This window comes from Babylonia areolata, chromosome 3 (genome assembly GCF_041734735.1).
Source record: "Babylonia areolata isolate BAREFJ2019XMU chromosome 3, ASM4173473v1, whole genome shotgun sequence".
Lineage (NCBI taxonomy): Eukaryota > Metazoa > Mollusca > Gastropoda > Neogastropoda > Buccinidae > Babylonia > Babylonia areolata.
This window is the reverse complement of record NC_134878.1, coordinates 5,441,168-5,448,667: the sequence shown is the minus strand read 5'-3', so window position 1 is coordinate 5,448,667 and position 7,500 is coordinate 5,441,168.

Below are 7,500 nucleotides of genomic sequence, written 5' to 3'. Positions count from 1 at the left end.
GAGGAAGATAAGAAGAAGAAGAAGAAGAAGAAGCAGCAGCAGAAGACGAAGAAGAAAGAAGGAAGAGAAAAAGGGATGAATAGTGTAAGGAAACAAGTAGGGGTGATAGAGAGATGGGGTGAGTAAGATGGAGAGAAAGACCGTGAAGGAGAGAGAGAAAAAAAGAAAGAAAGAGTGAGAGAAAGAGAGAGAGACAGAGAGAGAGAGAAAGAGAGAGAGAGAGACAGAGACAGAGAGAGAGAGAAAGAGAGAGAGAGAGAGAGACAGAGAGAGAGAGAGAGAGAGAGAGAGAGAGAGAGAGAATGAATCGACGTGCGTGTGTGTGTGTTTGTATGCAGGACATTACCTCAAGAAAAGTTCAGTTCTTTTTGCCTTGGTGACATATTATGTCAGTGACTTGGAGGAAGATAGCAATGACTGAAGTCCGTTCGAAATGTGTAAAAGTTGCTTTGACAACCTTTGACGTTTCCAGGTGTTTTGTTGTTTTGCGTCTGTTTTTTTTCGTCTGGGGGTCGGAGCGGTGGTGTGGGTGTTAAACAGAAAGAAGTATTGGTGAAGACGGGGAGGGGGAGGGGGGAAGAGGAGGAGGAGGAGGAGGAAGAAGAAAAAGAAAGGAGAGGGGAGGGAAGAGGAAGGCAGAGAGAAAAGGGGTTGAATGTTGAAAGGAAACAGATAGGTGTGTGTGTGTGTGTGTGTGTGTGTGTGTGTGTGTGTGTGTGTGTGTGTGTGTGTGTGTGTGTGAATGAGAGAGAGAGAGAGAAGGATAGGGAGTGAGTGAGAGAGGGAAAGACAGTGAAGGAGTGAGAGAGAGAGAGAGAGAAAGAGAGAGAAGGATAGGAGTGAGTGAGAGAGGGAAAGACAGTGAAGGGGAGAGAGAGAGAGAGAGAGAGAGAGAGAGAGAGAGAGAGAGAGAGAAGGATGGGGAGAGTGAGAGAGGGAAAGACAGTGAAGGAGAGAGAGAGAGGGATAGAGAGAGAGAGAAGGATAGGGAGTGAATGAGAGGGAAAGACAGTGAAGGAGTGAGAGAGAGAGAGGGGCGGGGGGAGAAGGGGTGGATAGACATAATAGATAGACAGACAGATACAGTGGTAGGGAAGGAGCGGAGAGGTAGATTGAATAGACAGAGAGAGATGGAGGGAAGGAGAGAGAGAGAGAGAGAGAGAGAGAGGGGGGGGGGGTGGAGAGACAGAGAGACATTATCACATCAAAAGTTCAGTTCTTTTTGCCTTGGTGACATATTATGTCAGTGACTTGGAGGAAGACAGCAATGACTGAAGTCTGTTCGAAATGTGTAAAAGTTGCTTTGACAACCTTTGACGTTTCCAGGTGTGACGTCCTGTCAATGTCGTCAGTGTCGGCAGATTCATGGGGGGCTGTTGTTTGAGGGACGTGGTGGCGGTCTCCACTCTGGGAGGGACGCTCACTCAGTCTGACTCCGCGACTAAGCCATTATTGTGGTTAGTAGGGGGCTTAGTAGGTGGCGTCCTCAGTACGTTAAAACAGAACAGGCACCACTGAACACCACAGAAGTAACTCAGCAGCAGTGCAGGGTCTCCTCTGGTGTGTGGCCTCCTGGCGACCTAACATCGATGGTTCCCTGTGGACTGCCGACGCTGGAACTGCGACGGACGAATCCGGGTGTGGCCGTGTATGGGGGAATCTGAATGAGCAGCGTGGGAGTAATGTCACTGAAACGGTGCAGATGATGGGGCAGCAAAAAAAACAAAACAAAAACAAAAAACAAAAAACTTTGACGTTTCCAGGCGTTTTGTTGTTTTGCGTCTGTTTTTTTTTTTTTTTTTTTTTTTGTGTGTGTGTTTTGTTTTTTTTGTAGAGACTGGGGTGGGAGCGGGGATGTAGGTGTTCAGCAGAAAGGGTAGTGTTGAGGAAAAGGAGGAGGGTGAATGGGGAGGAGGAGGAGGAAGAGGACGAAGAGGGTGGGGGGGGGGGAGAAGAAGGAAAAGGGGTTGCATGATGAGTGGAAACAGGCAGAGGTAAGAGAGAGAGAGAGAGAGAGAGAGAGAGAGAGGAGGGAGGGAGGGAGGGAGCGAGATTCAGATTCAGATATTTTATTCATTTAAGGCCTTAGCCCCATATGAAGAGGGGTAAAAACATAAATGTATAATCAAACCAAGAATTAGACAAACACCACAGGTCCTTTGAGGAAACGATAAACGAACACACAAAAAATAAGAAAAACCAGTCTATCTTAACTGAAATGCTTTATAAAAATATGATGCTAAATTTCGAATGATACTTTCATTGTTAGATGCCATCAGTAGACCCAGACGGAACAAGCACGGCTCTGCATGATATTTCTTTGGAATGAACTTCACACGAAAATCATTTAGTACCGGGCACGTCAAAACAAAGTGGATTTCAGCTTCAACCGAAACTTTACACAATGGACATAGTAGGCAAGAATCACTTTTATGTTTATTTTGAAGTAAGAATGAGTATTAAATTCTGGGATACCGAATCTAAACCTTGTCACAAAAAAAAAAAAAAAAAAAAAAATCGTATATGCCTATCAACGTTCAACAAAAGATACTTTTTCACTGTGTTGAGCCAAAAACTCTGTATAATTGAAATATCTTACTTAATCCGGAATGGCTTTCCCAACTTTGCCATCTGCTATTTATCAGTCGCTGGCCAGAAGTTCGCGCAAATGTATATTCTTCTCCCACCCCTTGATAAATCCATGCATATCCTAGCCCAAGTTCAAACCGACATATTCGTATATTGGAGGCCCAATTAATGTTCCCCCTTGTATCTAAAGTATATAACATATCGTAAGCCTTTCTTGGTAGTCTGTAATTATTCATCCTCAGCAAATTTAACCAGTACCTGATACATCTTACTGTCGAATTTATATAAATGGGGTATCTATCTGTCTCTCCATACATTAGATCATTTGGCGTTCTCGTATCAACTCCAATAATTTTTTTCAGCCGTAACAAATGTACAGGCTCGCAGTGCACTGGCTTTGCTGTCTAAACCCCATAACTCAGAACCACACTGTACGATACGTTGTATTTGGCTATCAAAAGTGTTAAGAAAAAGATCAAGAGAATTATTATATAGCATAAACAGTTTCTTTATAACAAAGAACAATGCATTCTTTGCTATACTGGACAGATCTCTACTGGCAGCTACGAAACTCAAACGGGTTGAAAAAGTATTCCCGCATATTTATAAACATTCACAACAAAAAAATCAATACCATCAAAAACCCATCTTTCCCTCGCAGCCAAATAACCTCTCTTTCTAAACACAACGACATTACTTTTGTTCAAATCAACACGTAATTGTAGTTTATAAGCCGCGTTTTATAAATTGTTGAGCTGTGTCTGTAAATCTATAAGTGTCTCTGAAAATAAAACCAAATAATCAGCTCGTAATAAGAGAAACAATTCTAAATAGTCAACAACAATAAAAAACCAACAACCGTAGCTCCATGTCTTCCCTTCTCAATTACTTCCAATGATAGTTCATTTACGAAAATAGAAAACAAAATAGGACTACAGACATCTTGTACCACTCCCTTTGTGCAGTTTAGTATGTTTGTCACCTGATCTTATCCTTGTTCTTAAAACATCATACATGCTCTAAACACATTTAGAAAGTTTTCAACTAATACCTTTTTTCTTTCTTTCTTTTTTTTCTTTCTTTTTTTTTTTTTTAGCAGGATAGACCCTAATAAATTTCTAGTAATAGAGTCAAATGCCTTTTCGGAAAAAAAAGCAACATAAAGTTTAGAATTATACGCGAATTGTTTCTGAATTGAAGCCAAAAGGGTAAACATGTGATCTACTGTTGCATAACTAAGCTTATAACCACCTTGATATTCTCCAGCTACATTATTTTCTTCTGCATATTCTCGGAGTCGCTGATTGATTAGAGTACTAAACAAGAGAGAGAGAGAGAGAGAGAGAGAGAGAAGGGACAGAGAGGGATGGAGAGAGACAGAGATGAAGTTTGTGAAACTGTATGGGCGTGCACGCGCACGCGCGATGTGTGTGTGTGTTTGTGCATATGAATATGTGCGTGTGTGTGTGTGTGTGTGTGTGTGTGTGTGTGTGTGTCCGCGCGCGCGCGCGCACGGCAGGAAGGGAAACTGAGGAAGTACCGTTCAGGGCGGAAAGTAGGGGTTGGTTCAGGGTGGGCTGCCAATGCATCAGCCCCGTAATTGGCAATTTGAAGTCCCCTCACCCTGTGGCCTGTCTCATAGGTTTCATTCACAGGCCTAATTTGACGAAGACGGGGCGTGTTAGTTGTGGTGGTGGTGGTGGTCTCTGCAGCTAAACACCTTGCCCCGGTGACCACGAAACTCTTGCCGCACCCCCCAAAAGTCAATGGAGGACCCGATCTCGTTCGTAACTGATGACGGCGAGGGTCCCAGCTCGTTTACGCTGCTGGTGAGGCATATGCTTAGCAGGTGTGGTGTAGCGTATATGGATTTGTCCCGTGACGCGGTGAGGCCTTCAGAAACTGAACTGAACTGGCGAGGGTCCTATTGTCTCTTTTATAAATGTCCACGAGTTATGTATCTATTTATTCCTTTATCTCTTCATTTATTCAATTTATTGATTCATCTGTTTTTAATTGTCTATTCATTTATCTATTTGTTTTTGCTGCATGTATGTTCTACATGTACCAGGGTGGTGTAATGATTAGAATGATCACGAACTGATTTTGAGGTGATTTGGGGATAAGATAACGCCACCAAATCGTGTGTGTGTGTGTGTGTGTGTGTGTGTGTGTGTGTGTGTGTGTGTGTGTGTGTGTGTGTTTATGTGTGGTGTGTGTGTATCTGGATTTAGAAACAGATCGTTTTAGAACCACTCCCTAACCCATCACCCAGATAATATTCTACACACACACACACACACACACACACACACACACACACACACACACACACACAAACATAGGGGGGTAAAACATGTGAGGGGGGGCGGGTGACCATGGCGAAGCTACACCGAGTAAAACGGGTTCCTTCCTGTTTTATTTCCAGTAAACTGTCTGAGCGTCGATGGAAATTTGGCTGATTGAGGGTGAAAATACCCCTCCAATGAGGAAAAAACAGGGTTAATTGATGGCTCTTGTACGATCAACACACTGATACACAGACACAGACACACACACAGACATACACACACAGACACACACACACACACACAGACACACACAACCGCTCCTCGAAGAATGATAAGAATACCTTTTGAAGAGGTATAAAGATGAGAAAAAGAATACGCCCCCGGGGAGGGTAATAGAATAGAATAGAATAGAATAGAATATGTCTTTATTACCAAGTGTACCAGGGTCACAAGGAATATTGTAGGGGGGGTTGAGGGGTGGTGGTGATGGTACATAACAAGGTACGACCATAAATCGAAAATCATAATGCTTTACAAATCGTCAGATCCATGAAAGTGTCTACGAAAGAAACTTACAAAACTGTCTTGCATGAACTGCGTTTAGAAATGAATAGGATTAGCAGTAATTAAAAAAAAAAAAAAAAAAAAAAAAATGCTGGCCTTTTTATTTTTCGGTGATACTGTCTTGCTCCTCCAACGTAGTTGATATCAGACACTCACACTAACGAACGCACACAGACGCCTGCGCATGAACACGCAGGCACCTCCACCTCCACCCATCCCTGTCTGTCCGTTCCCACACCCCACCCCACCCCCACACACAAACACGTGCGCCGTGACCTCGCTTTGAGAGAGAGAGAGAGAGAGAGGGAGAGAGAGAGAAGGCGGTTCTCAGAATAGCTGGTTTCAAAACCACTCAAAATCACTTTTCTGTATACAAAAATAGACTCGTGCACCTTTCGCACATTCTCTGATACAAAGCATGGAATCGAATAACAATGACACAATATTTACCGACTGAAATAGAATTAGTTCTAATTTCAGAAACCCCAAACCATTCTTCCTGTTTCAAACCGACAATGCTAAGAAAACAGGGGGCGTGCGAGTGAGTGAATGAGTGAATTTGAGAAAGAGTGGCGAACGAACGAAGGAACGAAATTTTATTTTGAGGATAAAGGAATAAACACAAATTCTTTTTCTGCATCCAGCTATCTGGACAAAAGTGGAAGGAGACAAGAAAACATACAAACACAAAAAAGGCAAACTATTCACAACTACGGAATAATGCTAAATGTAAGCATGCATATCATATGATGATGTAGGCAGGCCTAATTGCAAACAACGTGTAACTGCAAACGGTTCGTGTATCGCCCCACTTCGAAGCGTTCTCACCACACACTACTTTACCATTCAGGTCTTACACTCGGCTGAAGAGTTGTCCGAACAAATGCAGTGCAGACTGGGGAAAAGAGAGCGCCCATGACGCAATGTGGCATACTCCTCGCTCTGCAAGCGACAAAAGGTCCCCCCACGAAAGCGGGCCTGTAAACCCTCCCCAGTGTCGATACATTTTCGGTTACCTTCTTCTTCTTCTGCTTTCGTGGGCTGCAACTCCCACGTACACTCGCATGTACACGAGTGGGCTTTTACGTGCGTGACCGTTTGTATCCCGCCATGTAGGCAGCCATACTCCGTTTTGGGGTGTGTGCATGCTGGGTATGTTCTTGTTTCCATAACCCACCGAACGCTGACCAATAGTTGTGCTGTTGGTCTCATACAGTTCTCTCCCTCTCTCAGCGCTTTTGTATAAAAAAAAATGAAGAGTCGTCTCTTTGTCTTGCCTCCTTCCCTTTGATTTGGTTTTTCTCACAGTCTGTGTCCAACCTATTTCAAAAGGCCCCTCTCTCAGTCTCTCTCTCACACACACACACACACACACACACACACACACACACACACACACACACACACACTCATACACTCACTCACTCACACTCACACACACACACACACACGCACACGTCTTTTTTCATGTAAATCACAAGCAACACACTCAGTTCCTCTGTGAAACTCAAGTGTTGGGGAAACACAGACCTGGGTTCTGCAAGTAAAGTACCCACCCGTACCCCTTTCCCGATGTGACAGGTGATCAATCTTTTTTTTTTTTCTCACTCATTACGAACCCGTCTCCAGACCGCAGACCACCGTCAGACTCTCCCTACCCACCCCTCTCACAGACATGATTATAGCCTCACAGGTCGGATCGGCCATAAACAACGCGAACAGGAACCCCCCCCCCCCCCTCCCCTGTCCTCCCTCACCACCCTCCCCTCCCCTGTCTATCTTCCCCCCTGGCTTAAAACCCCGAGGCACTTATAATACATGAACTCCTAAATAAGACAAACTTGTGGCTCTTATAATACAGGAACTCTTAAACAAACACGTGGCACGTATGATACAGTAACTCATAATTTTTCTTAATGTGGTAAACAACAACAATAACAACAAAAACAAAACAAAACAAAACAAAAAACAAAAAAAACAAAAAACAATAAAAAAAACCACTATGGCATTTATCGTACAGAAGTTCCTTAAAAAACCTGTGGCACTTATTATACAG